This window comes from Crotalus tigris, unplaced genomic scaffold (assembly GCF_016545835.1).
Source record: "Crotalus tigris isolate CLP2741 ecotype Arizona unplaced genomic scaffold, ASM1654583v1 scf7180000024453.458620722:586385, whole genome shotgun sequence".
Taxonomy (NCBI): Eukaryota; Metazoa; Chordata; class Lepidosauria; order Squamata; family Viperidae; genus Crotalus; species Crotalus tigris.
Window position 1 is genome coordinate 61,132 of NW_024100622.1, and position 24,340 is coordinate 85,471.

Genomic DNA, 24,340 nt, shown 5'->3' on the forward strand with positions numbered 1-24,340 from the left:
ATAAACTGTGCTGCGCCTGAGCAGTGGAAACGCTGGCGTTTAATTTGCAAAGAATATACAGTATTTTCACGCAGTTTCCTCCTTTTGCTTTCCTTTAGCCTCAGCCGCTATAGCTACTTCAACGGGTCTATTGTGTCACCACCAGCAGCCGCTTTCCTCCAGCGCCCGTGACCCCAAAGCAAAGTGACCGAGAGTAACCCTTGCACTGTTCTCTTCCGCGCGCGTGCTTCCCCCACCTCTCACCGACACAACCGTTTTAGGACGTAATAGAGACGGCCCCTCGCGCGCCACCCTGCGCGAGCCAATGAGGATTCGCTGCTGCGGCATACGGAATGAGGATGGTCCGCGGCGGCGATTGTGAGGTGCGCCAGCTCGAGGCGGAAGGAGGGGGAGGGGGAGCCTCATCACGGAGACTTGGGCCTTGTTCATTGGCTCCGCGGGGCTGGTCCGCCCAAGGCTGGAGTTAACGCATCGCCCGCAGAGGGGGCTCCCGGCACACACGAGGAACGTCGCTTACCAGCTTCCCCTCTGGCCGCAGTGGTGAGTTCGGCAGAGCCGACGGGAGCCGGGAAAGGGGACGGAATGTCTGTGGAGGGAAGAGCGGATGGGTTTGGAGGACGAGGGCCCTTTTAGGATCGTGTTGGGAGCCTCCCAGGCTGTGACAGAGCGAGCGAGCGAGCGAGGAAGCAAGCAAGCCAGCCAGCCAGCCAGTTCTTTCTTAAGAGGAGCGGGATCAGGGCCGGCCCAGTACGGGCTCGAGGAAGACACCCGGAGGTGCCTCTGGGAAGCAGACGAAAGGCTTTGGAGTTCAGCATCGGACCCGAGAGGCCTGCTGCATAGTTCCAAAATTTATTAATAGGGTTAATTGATTTTATATCAAGATACTCGTATGCAATTTCTCTTCCCGCTTCCACAGTTCCCTGGGTTAGGCCGATAAAGGCTGCAACTCCGTGTAAGCTTACCGGCGAGTAAGTCACGCACGCGGTGAAGTGGGGCGAGCTGTTTTTTAACAGCCTTGTGTATCCACTTCTTACCTTGTCGTAACCTACCTCAAGAATATTCATAGTTACGTATGCTAAATGGTAGTTGCCACATGTGCAAATTTTAAGCATTATTCACTCATGATGCTTTCTTGAGTTGGTCCTTGGAGTATCTCCTGTGCATATTGATTCAGAATAAGCTCCATTATATCTGCTAGACTTCCTTTGGTAGTAGTAGAAAGTAGGCTTAAGGTCACATGCCAATTACCTAATACGATTTCACTTTTTTTATTCATAAGTTGCTTAAAGAATTCTGTAATTTTTAACTCTTCTAATTCATATGTGATTGTTCGTTCTTATTTGGATTAGCAATTGTGAATATAGAAGTAGGACTTGTTCTACTCATCCAAAGCATATGAGCATTTATGTACATGTGCCAGTTCTATTCTTACTACCACTACTGCAAACTAGCATCACTGATATGAGCACACATGTGTTTCTATAAATGGGATTGCATGGCTAGAATCTAATACTGCTTTAGAGTAGTTAGGAGCAACTGTTAAATCAATTTATGATACAATATGGTAGTAAATCGGATCACTGTAGTAGGTATATAAAATATTTCAAAAGAGTAAGAACTTTTTTTTACTTTTAGACTACTTTTGCTGTGTACAGGTAGTGTATCAGTATGTAAGTTGCCTTTCATATTTAAGAGAGCAGCTTTCACCTACTGTAATCCTTACTTATCCAAAGCTTTATGCATTTTCATTAATAGAAATTGCAATGATATCTGCAACATGGTCCAGTAATCTTCAATATATTTGGAGAATTTATAGAAAGTTGAAAGTAAGCTTACTCGGGACTTTATTTTTACTACAGAATTCAACTTTGAGACTCCAGTACATTTTTACAGCCAGAAAATGGAAATTGAGGGTCATATTAATTATTTTTGCTGTGGCTAGTTGTAAACCTATTCATCAAATTAATATTAACTTATGACTGGGGAAGTCATTGCTTTTTTAGTGTCTCTATATCAGGGGTGTCAAACTGCTGGCCCCGTGGGCCAGATGCATCATAGCGAAACTGCGCCCACCCCATTGCTGGCAATGGCAAAAAGGTTGCGACACGTCATGTGGCATTGCGAGTTTGACATCCCTGTTCTATATGATTTTACATAAACAGGCTTCTAGGAAAATAAATAATACTGGATAATTTTCTGTATCAGTATAATAAAGCCAATATTATGTAGCTGAAAATACTGATAGTAAACTATTTTTAGAAAGATTGTAATGTAACTTTCAGCACTTGCTGCTATAAACAGTTTTCGGAATATCCTTTTGGTTAGATGATTCTAACCATCATGCAATTACTTGTGAGACAAGTTTCTCTAAAAGGTTTACCATCAATTTTGGATCATCAAACTATAGATTCTTTACATCAGGAATATGCAACCTATGGCCAGCAGAGCCTTACTTTTTTCAGAATTGTACAACAACATATACATTTGATCTGTATCAATCTATAGATATGTTGCATTTCCAGCATAGTGTTTAGCTTCATCTGAGTTCTTCATAGCCATGTTAGCATTCTGTGATGAAGAAATCTTCAGCAGTAAGATAAATAAAACCTGAGACTCTTCCTGAATTGCTGTATTATTTTCAGAGTTTCAGACTCATGTCATGTGAATTCAAAATGGACAACCTGTTGAATTACTTTGCTATAATAGAGATACTGTAATCAGAAGGTATGCACTAATGTTTGCTTAGAATTTAGCTCCATCACTCATATTAGCGTGTATTTTTTGTTCAAGAAATAATTCTGGTGAATCTACAGGTAAATAAGTGATCGCTATATCTGATCTCAAATGAGTCTTTTAATATCAGCTCATCATAGAGATTTTGAAGGCATGGTTTTTACAGCTTAATTCTCTTAATTTTTCATTTGATTAGGATCTTCCTGATTGTTTTTTTTCTTGATGTATTATCTAACTATTCACTTTTAAAAATCCTATTCATATTAGGGAAATTTATTTTTATTTTTAAAAAATGCTTATTTTTAAGACAACCAACAAGATTCAAAAATATTGTTTTTAAAAGGCATACTAAAATTTATATTATCAGTGTACACAGATTCTTTTATTACGGATGGCCATAATAAAAGCAGAAAAGGAATGATGTAAATCTACCTCATCCAGCTGCTCTGGTATGTATGTTAAAATCTTTATATGCAAAAAGACCCTTTTGCAGTTAAGAGTTGCAAGTCCTAGACTGGGGGCTTTGCAGACAATCACTCATGCCTTTATCACTTTCCATATGGGCTGTTGCAAAATGTTTTACATGGGCCTGCTGATGAAGACCACTTAGAAATTTGTTGGTCCAGAATGTGCAGTCCTTGATGGGGCTAACCATGTTATACCCATATGATACCTCTGCTCCGTGACCTGTACTAGTTGCCTTCTAGCATCCAGGTATAATTCAGAGTGTTGGTTACCACCCATAAAGATGTTCATGGCATGGGCCTGAATATCTGAAGAACCATCTCTTTAATGATTTCTGCCCTATCCTGGACAATTATACAGAATAGGCATGCTCATATTTAATAAATACTCAGGTTATCACTAGGACTTTTCTACAGGTACTCATTTAAATAATAAGAGATAAATATTGCAGCTCTTTTATTCTACACATTTAATCCTAATAGTATAATTATATATTTTGAATTTTCTAAAGCAAGAAATTAAACAGTATTATGAGAAAACTGATAATTATCCTAGTTATAAGAGATACATATTGCAAACAGGTCTTTTCTATATGAATTCATATCAGAAAAAGACTAAGTAAACTACCATACATGTTTATAACCCCTTCGGTGTATATATAAACCAATCCTTGAATTTTTGACCAAAATATTGTGAAAAATGTGTCACCCATTTTGTATCTTTTAGTTTTCACTATTGGCTTATTCATAGGTAATCAATGGGTTTCTATTTCATGTATTTTGGTTAAAAATTTGAGTGTCAGCTTATTCTCCATTGGGTATATTTACAAGTATATACAGGTTATATAGGTACTTTTAAAAAGTATTAATGTATGTACTCATGAATAACCCTATCTATGTATAAGGAAATTTAACAAGTTGAAACTAATTTTGAGAGTGTACTTTGGCACCTAAAATTCTTGGTTTATTTATAATTATATAATAATTACAAAATCCATTCTACTTGGCCAGCAGTTGTGGACATGCTAGTTGTCAGCAATGGTAGTTAAATGCATTTCAAAAATATATTTTCTGACAGGCAAACACTGGGCCTAAATATTATATATAGTAACAAACCAGCAATAGTTGGATTTGTTTAACATAATGTTAAAACAAAGCACATGATGCATTAGAGCAGGGGTGTCAAACTGCTGGCCCACGGACCGGTTTTATCATACTGAAGCTGTGCCCACTCCATTGCCGGCAATGCAAAAAGAGTCACGATACATTGCAACATGTCACATGACGTGGCGAGTTGACATCCTTGCATTAGAGGTACATGTAAATCTAATCTGATACTATTGTGTTGTGTAACTTTGATATACTGTTATATATATTTTTCTACTACTAAAAGCATGTAATGACCTGCTATTTTGAAAACATGCATACCTCTAAGAAATTAAAATCCCAGACTATAGTCTTCTGTGTGCCCTTTTTCTACTGCATTTGTCCTTCAATTGAGTTTAGCATGGAAGTACTAACTGTTGGAAGAACTCAATGAGTGCATTGGAATTTCTTCCAAATGCTTTCTGAATTGGAATGTTTATAACAATATTTTTAACTTTATATCTTCAGGAAACATTATAAACATTAACTTGTCCATGCAGGAATACCTGTGTAGCTCAGTGGATTCTGTGAAGTACTCTGTTGGTGGTCCTCAATAAGGTATATTATTGAAGGTATGCAGTAATTGTGTATATGAGGCACACTTTACTAGTCAGTGACCAAAATAATTACAAATGACTGTTTGAGCATACCTTCCTCCCCAAACAGAAAGAAATCCATTTTAGACAAAAAAAAAGTCACCAGTCTCTATTTCGGTATACTGAGATAAAATGATTGAAACATCAGCAGATGTTTCTTGGGCTTTGGGATTGGATGACCTTACACAAGATTTAGAGCCAAAATAAAATAAGATTTTGTTCTAGTTAGATTTATGTGTTACTTGGATGCATCATTAAAATATTTAAAATGTAATGTTTATTTGGAACTATGGGCCTGGTATTCATGGACAGCTTGAATTGGGGACCTAATCCTATCTTAAAGAAAGCTACTTCCCTTCACCAGCAGATTCATCACTTTATATTGATAGATACTCCAAATAATAAATATTGCAAACTTGAATTACTTTTCATTGTATCCACATCACATGATACCTCCCCAAAAGCTGTCATTGCATTTTATTAGTAGGAAGAATGATAATAACATTAATTTAGTGCTTACTCTAATAATTCAGCCTTTAACCTAATTCAGTCTTAAGACTTGCCCCTTTCAAGAATGTGCAATTAAATTCTTAAGGACCATATTTCAAATCCCATGATGTGTTCCTAATCTGGTCTTGAGCCAAGGGGCTAGTCTCACCAAACTGAAATTCATATTTACATTCTCTCAATGGTTGCATATACACCCCCCTCCCCAATAAGATTGACACCTGTGATTTTAAGTAATGACTTTATTTCATTTTGAGGTAGGATATTGTGTAAGAAATTGAAGCATTGTGTTCTCTCACTATAAAGATATAGTGAAATTACTCATCATAAAAAAATAGTCTGACTTGGGTTCTTGACAAAATCATGCTGGATCCTTATGATAGTGTTCATATCATATATGCTACTTAACAGTCTAGAACGTTGCCAAATATCTTTTTGAAAATTAAGGCAAAGTTTGCTCTTCTCTGGTCAGTTTTAGACATTCAGATTTAATGGCAATATTATTTCATCTTTCCCATTCCGTGCAATTCTGTTTTGAACAGAGCTAATACTAAGACCTGCAGCTGGTTAGCCACTGTTGCTGGCAGAATGCTGAGCTAAAAAAACTCCACTTGTCTGAAACAACATTTCAAGAACAGTTGCATTGAACGAACCTTCTCAATCTTGGAGTTGCAAAAATTGGAAGAATTGCAGTGGTAGTAATTGAAAAAATAGAGAAATATACTTTGTAGTTTACTTGTAATAAATAATGGATGTTTACATTTGCAAAACCTTAAAATGATTTATTTAGCAATTTTATATAGCTGCCTTTTTAAATACATAATTCTGGGCAGGAATCATACAAAGACAATATGAATAACCATGTTCCATTATTACAATAATACAGTCCAAGGAAAAGGTAAGAACTGAGGCACCATATAAAAATTCCAGAAGATGTACAGTACTGATATTGTGCTCCCAACATCCTGACCCAGCAATACAATTTTATATTTTTGTTAAGGGTGGCAATTAATGTAATTGTCAGTAAAGCAAACCCACAGGAATATTTTTGTATCTTCATTTTACTGAGAAATTAAATGATTATGCAAAAGCTGGAAGATATTGCTACTTTTTTGTGTTATTAATATATATTTTGCTTGATAAAAAGTTAAAGCATAACTGAAAACCATAGGAGCTTTCCATGAAGAAGTGGATTTTATAATGAAATAAATTTTAAAGTGTCATTGGTAATTTCAATGTCCTCCAGCTTATGCAAGCAGCTTTTATTCAATACTATTATTGAATAATACCATTTCAAACTGGAATACATATTTTCTATTTCTTCAAAATCCTATTGATAAATTAGAAGTTTCTTTTTTCTCTGGCTCCTGTCCAACAGTAATATTAGAACAACTTGCTTATTCTAATACATCCCATTATTTATAAGAATAAACCTCAAAGAATCTGAAACATGCTGTTAAGTTGTGTTAACATCCAGTTCATCCTCCATAACCATATTTTTATCTTCATTTCTGAAGTTCACAGAATGCTGATTATTAGCTACTATATAGTTGAATAATGGATTTAAATGACAGTGCACAAGATTGCAGTTTAATCTTTTTGTATGGCATAATAGGATTAGATTAATGGCTAGAACATTTGAAAATGATTGAAAAAAGTTTCAACATAACAAATTGAATATATAATATATAATTAATATTAATATTATAATTAAGGGTTTAATCTGTTTAGTTGGAAGTTGTTTCCTGTAACTATTGAAACTATTTTTAATAGGCTACACAACAGCTCTTTCTATTTGCCTAATAAAAAGATTTTAAAACCTTCTAATATCACTATAAAACGTAATTCAAAATATGTACAAAATTATGAAAAGGCAGGTTTTAAAACAAACTGATTAAAATTGTGTACCACATCAGTCAGCATAAATATTAAAAGTTGGGAGAATGGGAGCTGCAGGACAAAAAACCTGAAGAGCACTAAGTTGCTTAAATGTACAGGGACAGGTTTTTCCAAACTGCCGAAACTTGCAACACTGCTTTTTTGCTAAAAAAACAAAATAGAACACTTTGCCAAACTTGCAATTATTCAAAGGGGAAATATTCCCTCAGTACAAAAAAGACTCCAGCACAAATCCCTTTTCAACCCTAAAGTTGTTTCACTTATCTTTAATAGCGAAGTGCTGTAGCCGCGCTTGAAAGCTGGATTTGTTATCAGTGCCTGAATCTTCCGCCGGGAGCACTTCCAGTGTTTGGGACGAACGATGGGCCGGGCTGGGCTGGGCCGGTACGTGTTGGCTTGGAGCCGCGCGAGGAACGGGCTACTTGCCCGCCTTTGCGTGAGTCAGAAGTGGGGGCTGGGGAGAAAAGCTGCGAGTGTGGAATCGCGTCACAAGGCGGCTTTTACGTTTCCACGGCAACCCCTCTTCGGAGGCTGCGTTTAACCCCCAAGGTAGAAGAAATGGATGGCAGGGCGCCTGCCTGGAGAAACGGAAGGTGGGGAGGGCTAGCTGGTGGATGGAAGGATAGCGGGAAAAACTTGCTGCCCTCCCGCCCACCGGGGGCCTCTCAGTAAAGTTTTTCCATAAGCAGAGAGCTGCAGCTAAAAAAAAGATACGAATCTGAAAGGTGCTCGATAATAGGTACTTCTCACCCACTTGCACCACATTGGCTCTGAGTAAACACGTATATAAACAAAAGATTTCAAGAAAGCTAACTAGTTTGAATCATGCAATTAAAAAAAAGATCACTAGAGGGCAGTTGTTTTCTCTGAATGTACAACTAAACAGATAAACTTTCCTGGTTAATCATCAACTTGACTCCTGTTAACCCTGGGAACTTAAAAGAATAAACAAATTAAATTAAAATATTCACAGAAAAGTATCCCTCCTCTTAACTCTTATTTTTTATGTTTCTGATAACTTACTAGCATGCTGCCCCTGGACATGTTTTCCTTTTATTATCCAATGAAGACTAACAATTTTTATGTTTAATCCCATTTGGGTTCAAAAATTCACATTTTTAGTTGCTGTTGATAGCAGCTGATTATGATTGCAATGAGATTTACATATTGTGTAGTTTACATATTGGAGTATAACAGTGAACTGTAGTTAAACCTAAGAGATGGATGTTATTAAACATTGTTTTCTGTATTACATCTGCAAAAATAGATTCGTTGTTTAATTCTTGAACAACAGACGTATTTGCTGTAGCAACACTTACGTTGCTAACAAATGATATTGTGATTTTATTTTATTTTTTAAGTTCTATATTGCCACTGAATAGTAATTAGATGTTGTCAATAGATAAGTGTTTGTGTGTTCAAGTCAATGATTTAAATTAACTGACAAAGAATTAAAGAGAGGCTAGTATAGCTATTTCTATAGAAAATGACTGTCTGTGAAGGCTCCTAGATTGGGGCTGAAAGGCGAAAGCGGAAGCAGTATACTCTGTCCCATATTTGGGGTAGACCAGGTTGCCCTGATAGACCTGAAGGAAAACACTTCAAGTCAATGTTAACTCCTACTGATTGTTTGGACCTATCCCTGCACTTTTCTTGCAAAATTTCAAAAGTGCTTTTTTATTGTTTGCCCAAAGTCATCCAGCTGGCTTTGTGCCTAAGGCAGGACTAGAATTACGGTACTGTCTCTAAGTTTCTAGACGGATGCCCTAACACTATCCAAGCCAGCTCTCAATAGATTACTGCATTAAATTATATTTAATACATTTTTAAAGATACATTTGACATAATAGAGCCAAAGTGGATTCCTTTAAAGTACATTTAAGAGTTCTGGCTATTTGGAAGGTTAAATACAAATATCCAGAAAACCTTGATGTAATTTTATCCTCAAAGTAACCTTAGAATTTTTTTCAATTTAATAATTAAGCTATAATTACAAGGGTTTTTTACCACTTTCCAAATATGAAAATGTGCACTTCCATGTAATATGCTAAATAATTTATGTACTTGCATGACTAGTAATATATATTGAACTCTTAAAGTGTATCATAATGTGTTTCCCCTTGATCTTTACATGCATTAATATTTGGTCTGCATTTAATCATTAGAAACTATAACTACAACTCTTGTTTCAAAAAGACCATTTTGAACATATGGTTTTTAAGAAGAAGGGAAATTGCTTTAGCATTTTGAACACCTTACAGAAATGTGCAACCTGATCCAACATGTTTCTACCTTAGTGTTCTGGGGTAGTAAACCCAGCAGTTTTCAGCACTCTTACAAGATGCCCTTGGAAATTTACAAAATAGCCAAAGAAGTGGAAGTCTATTTTTATATGTATACAGATATATTAACACATAGATTATTATAAGTAACATAATTAGCTATCTTAGTGATATGCATGTTATACATTAATTTATACAGAACACGTAAGGCCATTTTAAAATCAAGCAGTTTTGAGCAGGCCTAAACCCCTTAACCATTCATTTAACCATGGGGACACCGTATTGTGTTACTAATGAACTCTTAGTGCTATATGAAATGAATTGATGAAGTAGCTGTTGTAAAAAAAAAACATATCTTAATAACATTATGCTATAAGAACTAAAACTATTACTGTATATGCTCTTAAATAAGGCAATCTGCAGATATTATTTAACCAACAGAGCATAAAAATGTGGTATCCTGACCCTCAATATTTTTCACCTAATTTTCATAATTATCTGGGGTGGTACTTTTTCATGGTAGTTTGGTTAAAAATTAAAAAATTTCTATAGATGGACTTCTCTGTGAGCATATACAGGTACTTTAAAAAAGTTAAAAACTTAAAAAATCTTTTTAAAGTATCTGTACACCATATATGTATACTTGCTGATAATCCGGTCTGTGGATAAGCTAAATCCAATTTTGGCGTGCATTTTGAGATCTAAAATTCATAGCTCACTTACAAGTCAATTTGGTAAATAAATTAATAAGACAGTTAAAAATTTCATAATAGTTGAAATAGTTACATTATTTTAAAACATGGATATGTAGTTTAAACTATACAATCATAAACAATCATTTGGTTGTTTCCATTTCTTTGTAATCCAGTAAAATAATTTTGTCAGCATTGTGAGTAACTGCTTCTTTGAGTCCTTGTAAAGTCAAGCTTATCTCATCGATATCTAACCCCTTTATCTTCTCTTTGCCCTTTTTTCAAGAACTTTTGATTTTGCTTTTCTTAAAGATTGTCCCAAAAGGGCTTTTCAATTGGACTTCTTTGTTTTTTCTTATCCAAGAAACTTTTTCAGTTTTGAGAACTGAAATGAACCTTTTGAAAAGTATTTTTGGGACATCCATGACCTGGATGAATGAGAATCTCCATAGACATTTTCTAAGGAGTATTGTCTTTGTGTTAACATTTATAAAATAGTTAGGCTTTAGCTTCAGTGTCTGTGCTCCCTATGAGGAATCTGATTAATTATTACATTTATACCTAGTAACAGTCTCTCAGTCATGGCATTTTATAAGACTATATAAACAAAATATTCGCAGTCTACCTAAAGATAGAAATATTTTAAAAAAATTCTGTATATACAGAAAAACAAAACCAACAACTCAGCATTGGGTCCAAAATGCCCTTTTCCAGCTGCTTCCAGAAGGTATTTTGGGGGTAACCTGAGCTGTAATGAGAGGCTATTTTGGAAAGCTAGTATCTTGGAACCTTGTGCCCCACACTCCCCAAAAACGGGGAATCACCAAATGCCTCTTTTGGTAAAATTAAGACAGCTGAACCATTTTTAGAGGGAAAACTTGGTAACAAGTGATAGACGGCTTAAAATTCAACATCCTAAGGTTATAAAAATGGAAATGGAATCCAGAGCAGGGCCAAAAGAACCAATGTAATGTGCTCTTGCATTTCAGTGTCAGATAGTACATGGGGTACTATCTTCTGGAATTTCTGAGTGGGCTCCAAAAGGAAAGGCAGCCCAAAGCTGATCCATGTGGGAGGAAAAACTCAAAACTGCTAATGTAGGTTTTACTTTCTTGTGTTTTTGGGTCCCTGAGAGTTTAAAGAAGTAGAGACCCACACCTATACTGCAGAGAGATAAAAGAAAATCTCTGACAGTGCAGGGAATGGTTGAAGAGAGAAGAGAAGGATAGTCAAAACTGAAGGAAAAGACAATTTGTTATGTGGAAAAGTAGAATGAGTAACGAGACTTGAAGCTGACATTTGGAGTAAGAAGCAGCAGAGACTAACAGCCTTCCAAGCCTTTCAAAGAGGGCAGACCAACTATAGTGAGGGAAAAAAAATATTTGATCTCCCATTGATTTTGTACATTTGCCCACTGACAAAGAAATGATCAGTCTATAATTTTAATGGTAAGTTTATTTTAACAGTGAGAGACAGAATAACAGCAAAAAAAAATCCAGAAACACATATTTCAAAAAAGTTATAAATTGATTTGCATTTTAATGAGTGAAATAAGTATTTGATCCCTTCACAAAGCATGACTTAGTACTTGGTGGCAAACCCCTTGTTGGCAATCACAGAGGTCAGATGTTTCTTACAGTTGGCCAACAGGTTTTCATACATCTCAGGAGGAATTTTGTCCCACTCCTCTTTGCAGATCCTCTCCAAGTCATTAAGGTTTTGAGGCTGACGTTTGGCAGCTCAAACCTTCAGCTCTCTCCACAGATTTTCTATGGGATTAAGTCTGGAGACTGGCTAGGCCACTCCAGGACCTTAATGTGCTTCTCCTTGAGCCATTCCTTTGTTGCCTTGACCGTGTGTTTTTGGTCATTGTCATGCTGGAATACCCATCCACGACCCATTTTCAATGCCCTGGCTGAGGGAAGGAGGTTCTAACCCAAGATTTGACAATACATGGCCCTCTCCATCATCCCTTTGATGTGGTGAAGTTGTCCTATCCCCTTAGCAGTAAAATACCCCCAAAGCATAATTTTTCCACATCCATGTTTGACGTTGGGGATGGGGTTCTTGGGGTAACAGGCAGCATTCCTCCTTCTCCAAACACTGAGTTGAGGCCAAAGAGCTCGATTTTGGTCTCATCTGATCACAACACTTTCACCTAGTTCTCCTCTGAATCATTCAGATATTTATTGGCAAACTTCAGAAGTTAGATCTTGCATGGAGTCCCAGACGGAAGGTATTTTGTTTCTTCTGTTTGCGAATAATCGAACCAACTGTTGTCACTTTCTCCAGCATAGGAGATGGAGAATCCACCAATGGGTTTAGACTGTGATCCTGCCCATCAGATCAAGTCAGCCAAACCTGCTACGCCTGTCCTGGACTAGGGTGTCCCAGTCTCGACTTGATCTTGCCCAGGACAGACGTACAAGTTTGGCTCATAGGCAGGTAGCTCAGTCCCATTGGTGGATTTTCCATTTTACCTCAATCTTTTGAGCAGCGCTGCTTCAGTCTGACTGTCCAACACCAATTTTTTTTTTCCTAACTGAACGGAGGCTTCTGTTCTCCCTCTCTTCCCACTGACGGAAACACCTGAAAGCCTTCTGCCTGTCTGGCAGAACGGAGCCTTTCCCTTTTCCCCGTTCACCTCAAACAGCACTGGGCTCAGTGCTGCAGTTTTCACTTCATACCTTCATCAGGGATGGGCCTCTCTCAAATCTTTCATTCGTCAGAGTCTGTGGCTGCAGCTCCAGCAGCCGAACAAGCACACCAGCTGGAGTGGTCATTTGGCGCTCGCGCGCATTCGGATCATGCTCCAGGGAGTTTTCTCATCCTTAGGACTCGGTGGCTGCCCTTTGGGAGGTCGCTGACTCACCCATTTCGCAGGAGGGCTCCTCAGGTGGGAGCGCGAGTCAGCTTCACCTCTCGCCCACACCATCAGTTCGGGGGAACAGTCCTCTTTGACGCGGCAACCATTTTGCGGACCGTGTGGCTCTCTAACTGTTAAGCCGAAGGACACGACGGAGTTTTCTCAACCACCTAATTCTTCAGGTTTTTAAGCAGTGGGGTGGGTAAGATCCTTTTTGTCCCCGCATCTGGCGTTTAAACACTCGGCACAGGGGAGTTAACCCGGACCACGGCCGCCATTTTGGGAGGCCTTCAGGACCATTCTTTTCTGGTCTACAGGCCTAAGTATTTTTAGCCCTCTGTAGGCCGCACAAAAGTGATTTTCTTGTAAGCTTCTGGTTTCCCTTAAAGGCACAGTACCACTCCCGTTACGTATTCCTTCTAAAACAAAAATTCCCTTTGTTCAGTTTCCTTTCCATTGGTCCCACGTTTAGGCCCGATCTGGTGTCTCCCTACCTGGTCACCTCCTGGCGGGCGATGCCGGACTGTGACCAGCATGCAAGGGATTCTGCCGCCTCATAGATCCACCCGCCATGCAAGTCGTGCTGCCACTTTTCACCTAGCTGGCCTGCCCACACCGCACAACTCTACAAGCAGGCTGGGTGTCGACACCTCGGTGACTTTGCCGTGGCTGTAGATGCGACTGGTCATCAAGTAGTATTGGTGACCAGGGGGGCAGGGTGATCAGTATTATCCCCTGCTCTTCAGTTTTTCCCGCCTACAACTCATTACCAGGGGTACCCTCTCGTGCACCTGAGTTTACCTTCACCAGGATGGAGGATAACATGGCCTCCCTGAACAAGGACGCCTTACCTCCTTCCTCAGGCCAGAAACGGCACAGATCCTCCAACCAGGAGGCCGCAGGTAGGATCTCGGCCAAGGCCATTTCTGTGGGGAAGACGTCCAAAACGGCAGAGAAGCATGCCAGCAGGAGACACCAGGCCCTGGAGAAAGAATTCTCCAAAGCACAAAAACAGGTCAGAGTTGAGGCTGAACAAGCCAAGGCCCCTCTTTTTGATTTACCCCGGGTCCTTCCACCTCTACCCAGGGGGTCTGGTCGCAAGGAGAACTCCTTACCTCTTCCGTTCCGCCTGGACCAGATGGCGATGTCTCCATCTCTTAACCTCCATCTGCACCACGGGCCCAGTGCCCGGTTCCAGAAGCTACTTTCACCCCCACGGCTGTTGGACTTAGGACAGCTGAGCCTGTTACCTTTCTCCCTGAGGACTGCCTTCAAGCGCTAATTGCTCAGGTGGTAGATCGGGCTCTTGAGGCCAGGTCACAGATGCCCAGGGCCAATTCGGTTATTTCTCTCCTGATTCCCCGATGGCCAACCGCGGGATATCACGCACCTTCCTCCCCGTCCCAATCCTCATATAGCAGGGCCTCATCCCCTCAGGAGTATGATCAGGAGTTAGATGCCCCGTGGTCGAATGAGGAAGATCCTCCCACGGAAACACCATCATTCGGCAGGCTTGTTAACCCCTCTCTTTTTCTGCCCCTGCTTCGTAAGGCCAGCTCCACAGCTCACATTGGTCCTGATCGCTCTACACCAGCAGCAACAACTGCACCCGATTCAGAGGCGGATCCTGTCTTCACCGAACTGGTAACAACACAGCACCATGTGCCTTGTCCGCTCCTATTTCTCAATGTGGTCCGGAAACAGTGGGTCTCCCCTGGCACCTTTCCCCTCCCCAGTGGGAACGATAAAAAATTGTTCAGCGTTGCTCAAGATTTAGCAGATGCGATGGAGGTGCCTACGGTGGATGAACCCTTGGCCCCTCTCATATCCCCCACCACGATCTCAGGAGATATGTCTGAGGCACTGAAGGCGGAGGATTGGAGATGGGAATTTACGTTCCGTAGGACCTATCAGGTGGTGGCATGGGCTATTAGGGCAACCATTTCAGCATCCTTTTTTACCAGGTCCTCTCTCCTCTGGCTCCAACAGCTCCAGGCCAGGATCCCCCCGGAGGATGTTCGCACATATCAGGAGCTGAGCAAGCTGTTAGCGGCAGAGGAATATGCTTCCAATGCCACTCTACACGCCGCCAGGTTTTCTTCCAGGGCCATGGCATTCAACATGACAGCACGTCGCATGCTATAGCTAAAACACTGGCATGTTGATGCTAAGTCCAAATGGCGCCTGGCAGCAGCAGCTCCGTACCAGGGCATTAAATTATTCAGGGAAGCCTTAGCGCCATACCTGACCGAGAACAAGGACAAACATAAGGTACTTAACCATCTTACCAGACGTACTGACAGATGGGCCAACCCTTATGCCCAGAGGCAGTCCTTTCGGTCAGGAGCTATTCCCAGCTGTACTCAGCCCAACCATCCCTTCACAGCCAGGCAGGACCGCCTGGCTGACAGGACGGCTCCCAGGCCCAGGCAACAATTTCAAGGCAAACGGCCCTTTTGAGAGGGAGGACACCCATTCTGACAGTCTAAGTGACTCTCAGGCGGTCCCTCCCATAGGGGGCAAGTTGTCCCTCTTTGCCCACCAGTGGGAGGCCACCACCACGGACGTCTGGGTCCTAAACACCATTCATCATGATCTGTCCCTGGAATTCGTTTCCAGCCCTCCGGGGCACTTCATATCTTGCCCTCAATCAAGAAATCCCACAAAGAGAGGACTCATGCAAGAGGCTATTCGTCACCTCTTGAACATAAGGGCCATAGAACTGGTGCCGGAAGGTCAGAGAGGTCGGGGATTTTACTACATCCTCTTCGTCATCCCGAAGTCCTTGGGGGGGATGGAAAACGATCCTGGACCTCAAAGGTTTGAATTATCATCTTGCATATCGAAAATTCAAGATGCAAACGCTCCAGTCCATCTTGGGCAGCGTAAGAAAGGGAGACTTCCTGATGTCCATAGACCTCCACATTTCCATCTCTCTCGACCACCTCCAGTTTCTAAGGTTCACTTATATGGGTCACCGTTATCAATACAGGACACTCCCATTTGGCCTGTTTTCGTCTCCGAGTGTGGTTTATCAAGATTCTGGTGGTACTCGCTGCTCACCTGAGACTGGTGCCGGTCCGGGTCCAATGCTACCTGGACGACATCCTAATCCAGTTGTTGTCAATCCAGGCCGCCCAGTCAGATCTCAGGCTGGTGATAAAGGTCCTCCAGGACCATGGATTCTTGGTAAACTTTCCCAAGAGCCATACAGTTTCCACAACCAGGCTATTGCACCTAGGTGCCATCATAGACACGGTAGGATGCCGGGTCTATCTGTCCCAGGAACGCCGGGACGGTATCCAGGACTTGGTCTTCAACATATGCAGAGACCGGACAATGACGTTGGCCATCCTCTCCCAATTACTAGGGAAAATGATATCGGCCATAGTGATCGTTCCATGGGCCAGGCTACATTCCAGGAACCTCCAGTGGTTCCTACTCCCCTTCCAAAGGCAGGGCACCAGCTCCTCCAATCGAATGGTAAGAGTCCCTCATCAGACCTTGCATCTCTCAAGTGGTGGCTCCCAGAGGGTCCTCCTTCAAGGAACCCAATCGACTCACCCTCACGACCGACGCCAGTCTGTTCAGTTGGGGAGCACACCTTCGGTCGCAGTGGGCCCAAGGCCGATGGGCCTGCTCAGACCTGAGACACATCTGGTTGGAGCTCGGCCATACACCTGGCACTCTGTCACTTCCACAACAAGGTCACGAGGCATCACATGTTGATCCTCACAGACAACGTGGTGGCAAAGGCCCATGTGAACCGGCAGGGGGATACCCGATCCCGTGCCCTCATGAACAAGGCCCAATTGTTGGGCTCCTGGGCAGAGGCCAACCTTGCCTCCATCAAGGCCAACCACATATCAGGGGAGGCGAACAGGCAAGCAGACTTCCTGAGCAGGTCGACAGTGGACCACTCGGAATGGCGTCTGCATCCGGACCTCTTCAGGGAGATCTGCGACCGCTTTGGCTTACCGATAATAGACCTGTTTGCCTCCCTGGCGAACACTCATCTACTGAAGTTTTTCTCCCGATTCCCATCCCTAGGAGCGGAAAGGGTGGATGCTCTCCGGAGTCCGTGGCTAAAGAGACTGCTCTACGCCTTTCCTCCTTTCTGTCTTATTCCAGCGGTCATCCGCAAGCTCCTTCAGGAGAGGGCAGAGATTCTTCTAGTGGCTGCGTACTGGCCACGGAGACCATGGTTCGATGAAATTATGAACCTCTCCATAGCGCATCCGTGGAGGATTCCTCCGGATTGCATCTCACTCAGCCAGGGAACCCTGCATCATCCGGATCCTCAATGGTTCCAATTAGCCGCCTGGCACTTGAGCATAGGATCTTATCCCAGGAGTCCTGATCGCCAGGCGTCATTTCCATGATCCAGGCCTCCTGACGGCCTGCTACCAACCGTATTTATGAGGCCACATGGAAGAACTTCTGTTTGTGGTGCACAAACCATCACTTGACTATTTCAGACTTGACGATTCCAAGGATCTTAGACTACCTTCTAGAGCAGTGTTTCTCAACCTTGACAATTTTAAGGCATGTGGACTTCAACTCCCAGAATTCCACAGCCAGCCACCCTCTCTAGAGGGTCTAGAGAGGGGCTTAGCACCTAGTATGATATGCAGACAAGTCGCAGCTCTCTCCACCCTACTTACCTGTGACACCGTGACATCCCTGGGTCAACACCCATTGATTCGCTCGTTCATCAAAGGTGCCACAAACACGAAGCCCCCTGTGGTGCATAGGTATCCCTCTTGGGAACTGCCGCTGGTTCTTCAGGCACTCACCAGGCTGCCCTTTGAGCCTCTCAGGAAGTGCGATCTGCAATCCTTATCTTTCAAGGTCGCCTTCCTGGTGGCAATCATGTCCACACGACGGATATCTGAGTTAGCGGCACTTTCCACCAGGGATGACTTATGCATCCTTCACTGAGACCGAGTGGTCCTTCGTTTGGATCCTACCTTTATCCCTAAGGTTAACTCCCTATTCCACAGGGCTCAGGAAATCGTGCCCTAATCCATCTCATGATCTGGAACGGCAATGGCACCTTCTGGATGTTCGTAGGGCGCTCCATTGTTACATCAAACGGACAGCTGCCTTCCACAACTCTGAGGCCCTCTTCGTTTCCTTCCACCCTTCTTCCAAGGGTCAGAAGGTGTCTGCCTCCACGATTGGTAGGTGGATTATGGCGTGCATCGCGGGGGCATACCACTCCGATTCCTTGCCGGTTCCACATCGGGTCACGGTCCATTCAACGCGCAGTACAGCGGCATGGGCCCTCAGGCGTCCATTGAGGACGTTTGTAGGGCGGCTACGTGGTCTTCACCCTTGCCTTTCATACGACACTATAAACTGGACAGGTTCGCCTCTGCGAAGGCCTCCTTTGGCAGGAGAGTTCTCCAACAGGTGGTATCTCGAGGCGTCACACCGGACCTGTCTGCTTCCCTCTCTCAGGGACACTAGGCTTTGGTATGTCCCATTGGTGGATTCTCCATCTCCTGTGCTGGAGAAGGGGCGTTGTCTTACCTGAACGCCTTTTCTCAGCACGGAGATGGAGAATCCACTCCCACCCTCTCAGGTCCTTTAGGCCTAGGGTTAGGTTCTGTGAGCCAACACGTCATACTGTCAATCAATGGCTTTGCCCATGTCGAGACTGGGACACCCTAGTCCAGGACAGGCGTAGCAAGTTTGGCTGACTTGATCTGATTGGGCAGGAACACAGTCTAAACCCATTGGTGGATTCTCCATCTTCGTGCTGGGAAAAGGCATTCAGGTAAAATAACATTCCTTCTCACCAAGTTACTTGGCGATAGTCTTGTAGCCCATTCTAGCCTTGTGTAGGTCTACAATCTTGTCCCTGACATCCTTGGATACCTCTTTGGTCTTGGCCAACGTGGAGAGTTTTGAATCTGATTGATTGTTTCTGCAGACAGGTGTCTTTTATACAGGTAACAAGATGAGATTAGGAGCACTCCCTTTAAGAGAGGGTTCCTAATTTCAGTGTCAAGCAAGAACATCCGATGTTAGCTATGTAAAGAGTTGTACCGTATGTGCCACAATGAAAAGAATCCTAGGGAAAACCCCTGGGTTACTGCAGCCGGTGGCAGTATGACACTCAGCCGGTGGCAACCATGACATTCAGCTTGTTACCTATATAAAAGACACGTGGGAGCCAGAAAACTTGCTGATTAATAGGGGATCAAATACTTATTTCACTCATTAAAATGCAAATCAATTTATAACTTCTTTCAAATGCGTTTTCTGGATTTTTTTGTTATTCTGTCTCTCACCGTTAAAATAAACCTACCATTAAAATTATAAACTGATCATTTTTTTGTTGGTGGGCAAATGCACAAAATCAGCAGGGATCAAATAATTTTTTACCTTACTGTACAACCACCTAGTAGCCAGTAATTGTTCCCCAGTATGATTTCAGATGCTTCTGTCTCATCTTGAGTGCAGCTTGTACATTTGGTAGCTTTTTTATTATGTATTGTTGGAAGTCTGAGAAAAATAAAATTGTTCGATAGATCTTTCTGAGGGCTTTATTTTACAAATTACACATAGCACTTTTAACTAGATCCATTCAATAAGTTTTTAAAGAGTTTTCCAGAGTTTTTTTAGCTTCTGCAGCATAATTGTTAGCTACCGTATATTTTGGAAACCCAATTAACTTAATTTTCAAGGATAGCTGGTTCTAATTCAGTGATTAAACCTTCATACCTCTAATTGATTTTGGATTTTTTTTGTACAATTCTGTTATTTGTATTATGTCTTCTTTGTATAGGTAATCTTGATTTAGTGAACACATGGGTTGTTAAGCAAAGTAGTCACTAAGTGAAACTATTCCTGTGCTGATTATCTTATTTCATCTTTTTTGCTTTACAGACTTGTGAAGATTATAAATGCAATTATTGGTCATCACTGTCATCACTATCCTAATTGCGAATAGTTGCTAAATGAGGTAGTCACTAAATGAGGACTATCTGTATTTTCTTTCTTCAGTATGTCTCTTACATATTTCCCTCAGTGTCTTTGCATTGTTTATATAAATATGCCTCTGCCTTTTCCTGCTGTTTTCTGGAACCCAGTGTTTAGTTGAGCAATTTTTTCTGTCTCTTGTTTTATTTTCTGTCTTTCGTCAGCTATTTTTCAGTCCCTGGCCATTTAATCTTCTTTTGCTTTTTTTCCATATGGGGATATATAGTTAATTGCATGTTCAGTATACCTTACCTAACAATCTACAACTTAAGTGCATTTAAGCTGTCAGATGCGGCTATTTGCTTAGTGCTAGAAATCAACTAAAGCATCCATGACATATTTTATGTAGCCTCTGCTAAGCACATCAGTTAAAAGAAGGCCACCGCTCTCTGGGTATTTGGTTCCATTTGTAAAACTGTCTTACTGTTTTTCCAATAGTCCAAATCTGCTCCCTATTACTTAAATCCGTTATTCATGTCCTGTACTCCCAGATGATAGAAAACAGGTCTTAGCTTTCTCTATGACGCCCTCGGTCTTTCTCCCCAAAATTGCACATTCTTTAAATCTTCACTATTGCTTTCCTAAATTTAGTTGCAATCCTTGATTATTCTTGTTGCTATACCTATTCCATTTTAAAAAATCTTTCTATGCATTGGTGCCCAAAATGGAATACTCATGGGTTAGATGCATTATCAGGTAAAATATTTACCTTCTCTGATTTGAAAACTATACTTGAGACAATAGCTTTTTCTTTTCTTTTCTTTTCTTTTCTTTGCTTGCATAATCAATCTGATGCTGATTGATATTTAATTAGTGATAAGTAACTATTCCAAACTCTCTTTCACAAGTATTGCTGTCAAGGCAGATACTCTCTATCTTATAACTGCATTTATTTTTTTCCTCAGTAAAAGACTTTATAATTATCTTTTTTACATTTCATTCTGTTATTCTTTACCCATTTCTCTAACTCATCAAGATTGTTTTCTGAGTTTGAGATATTATTTCACTGAGTTTATGCCATCTGCATATTTGATAGGTTAGAATTTAAGATACCTCCTCGTTCTTTTTTTTTTTTTTAAACACAAAAGTTTAGGTATACAGGACTCTTTTTTAAAAAAAAAACTGGAATAACAGATGCCTTCTTTCAATCATTTTATACTACATTTCATCTCTGGGATTTCTCAAAGATAATAAATAATAATTATTTGGCCAAACCATGAGCAACTTCCTGTAATACTCCATAATTCAATTTTCTGGCTTCAAAAAATTAAACCAATTCAAAGTAAATAGAAATTCCATGGCTGTAACTCCTTCAGTCTCAAGTTTCAGTTCTGCTTCTTCATTCTCTTTTTCAAAATTGCTTGTTGGAATAGTATCTTTTTTAAAAAAACAAATTGATCCTGCAAAGAAAATTAAAGTTATTCAACCACTACAGGCTTAATATTTTTTAGATTATTTTCAAAATAAACTGAAAAATAACAGATTATTAACTGTTCAATGAAGATGCCAATAAGCTCTAATCAGTTTATTTTGAAGACATCTAAAGAAGAGGTTTTCTTTTATTTTTTATCCTTTGTCATTCTCTGAGCTTTAGCTATTCTTCTAGCATTTCTATAATTTAGAATTATGAGTACTATTCCTTGCTGACCTATCTTATTTCTCACTTCCTGTATGTATGTAGTTTTTAGATCTTTATTCATTCTGGATTGTTTGCTGTCATCCTTTTCTCCTTTGGTATTCTTTTTGCTATTGTGTTTTTAATATCTCTTAAGGAATTCCCCTGAATCTCAAACTCTTTTCCCATAAGCTTCTCTTGCCATGGAATTATTATTGCTCTGTGTTTATTAAAATATGTTTTCTTAAAATCCAGTATACAAATTGAACTATACTTATTTTCTGTTTTCATTCAATGTATAGTTACTATAAAGGTATGGATACTGTCTTCTTGTATCTTCTTCCATTGTCTGAAAATAGTCAGCAAAAAATTGTCAGAAACTTTGTTAAGTTATTCATGACATAGCTTGTAGGAAGACAGCTGTTAGTTTATTGCAGCAAAAATCAGAAGAATATTATAGTATTTTTTCCCAAAGGTATAAGTTGAGAATGATGTGAAACAAGCTGCAGCTCATGGAATTGTTTGTCTTTTAATAAAATTTGTTAATTGGTGCTACCAGATTCCTGATTGTTTTGCTTGGCAGAATTTGTAACACATCAATACAGGTGATTCTCAACTTATGTTTGTTTAGCAACTATTCAGAGTTCAGATAGAACTGAATGAAGGACTTTAGGAACCCTTCATGAATGAATAATCATTGCAGGATTCCTCCGATTGTGATCAAAATTCAGGCATTTTGCATTGTGCTGATCCTTAAACCTGCCTCTAGAAGCCGCACAAAAACAGGTGGGCTCTTTATGGTTTATGAAACCAACAGGGATTCTTTGAGCTAATAAATCACATGTGTCTTACTTAATGACCACAAAGACTTACGACCAACATTTTGGGCTCATTTGTGAATTTTAAGTTGAGGACTACCTACATTGAGATAATTAAAATCTTAAATCAGTGTTACTACTTGAAGACTGGAAAGTACCACCCATATTGCCAACAATATTATTTTTATTTTTTGTCTGCTCCTGATGATATGAAGTTCATTCAGATGCATTTTTGTGCAAATGTGTCTATTTTTAACATGAAATGGAACTCTTCTTTTTCTTCAGTCTCTCTCTCTCTCTCTCTCTCTCTCTCTCTCTCTCTCTCTCTCTCAAATAAATTGGAATACAATAGTTAAAGGATACAGTCATGTGAGTCATCCTACTGCGGATTTCTCTTAAGTCACGTTTGCCTTTCTGTACTAAGACGTTAAGCTCATCTTTCTTATTTTCCATACTAGGAACATTAGACAATGAAGGTCAGGAACTTAATAAGCAAATATTCTGTTTGTTTATTTTTTACTGAATGTTATAATAGTCTTCTTCCTAAATCTTTATCTTAGGTCCTTGGTTCAACCTTTTCATTTCAGTTCCCACAGATTTCAATTTGAAGCCCTCCTGATCAAAGTCACTATGCTTCACTAAGTCATTTGTATCAATTCTTATGAGAACCAACCCACTTTGGGCCAGTAATCCATTATTTTAGAAGTGTTCCATTTCTCAATAATCATTTGTAGGGGACTTTTTAAAAACCTCCCCAGTGAAATTCCTGTTAGCTCTCCCTATTTGTTTATTGTGTGAGCTTGCATTCAGGAAATTGCTTCCACTTGTTCCTTCTGTAGTCTCTGCAGTAGCTTCTGTAGCAAGAAGCATTCACTTGATCATCTTATGGTAATGAGCATAAACCAAGTTAGAATAATCAACTGTATTAATCCCTTTTAGCACTAAATATTTTTTCAAAAGGGGTTTCTCCTTTTTTGGAATACTAGAGTTTACATGCCTTTCTATAAAGGTACCGTATATGTGTGATGTAGGTCTTATCTAGAAGTCTGTATTTTCTTGTTGAACTTGAAACAGTATTGGTAGCTGAAACAAGAGTTAAAAGGACATTAGAAAGGCATATAATAAAACCAACTTCTTCAGATACGAGGAACACCAAAAATGTACACCTTTAATGATTACAATCAGTGTTTGTAAAGCTCTGATGTGAATCATGGCTGACTAAAGACATCTCTAAAAATAAGAGGAGATAACCACTGTGAAAAATGAAAGACCAATGGGTAGACTGGTCCATTGAATCTCTCTGGTTTCCCTGGAGAGAATAGGAGATGGCCCACAAGCGTGCTAATGGCAACTCCTCATGAGGAAACCACAAAACAGCAGTATTTTCTTTCACAAGCTTGAGTGTCAGGATCCAAGCAAGATGACATCTTTGCTCTCAGTAGTTGGTGGCACCTTTAATAAAGACACTAAGCCAGCCAAACTCATTTTCTAATCAAGTTCAGAAATATTCAATTTAATCACTTTATAGATATTAGGGACCTTCAAAACAGCAAGCTTAATTTAACACCTGGTGTTTTACCTTCTTCAGTTTAAGAAATTTTAAACAAAGACTTGAGGATTTAAAATAATATGTAATTGGCAAAAAGAAAAAAAATAATACGTAAGAAAGTTTTAAACAAATTGGGATACCAGAGAGATTTGGAATGTTGGTCATTTTTACTAAAAGATTTGA

General features: G+C 40.3%; 1 protein-coding gene across 4 annotated transcripts in view; it reads left to right on the plus strand.

Annotated features, from left to right (window-relative positions):
* The first annotated feature begins 392 nt into the window (after positions 1–392).
* The window catches only part of ACSL3 (acyl-CoA synthetase long chain family member 3), a 64,655-nt gene continuing 40,707 nt past the window's right edge, over positions 393–24,340 (plus strand). For 2 of the 4 annotated variants that reach the window (XM_039332191.1, XM_039332194.1), the window contains exon 1: positions 408–540. The gene's annotated coding sequence lies outside the window, so the exon portion shown is untranslated. Of the gene's footprint in view, positions 541–3,100; positions 3,183–20,082; positions 20,159–24,340 lie in introns of those variants that run through there. The other 2 variants (XM_039332192.1, XM_039332193.1) reach the window with 2 other exon arrangements.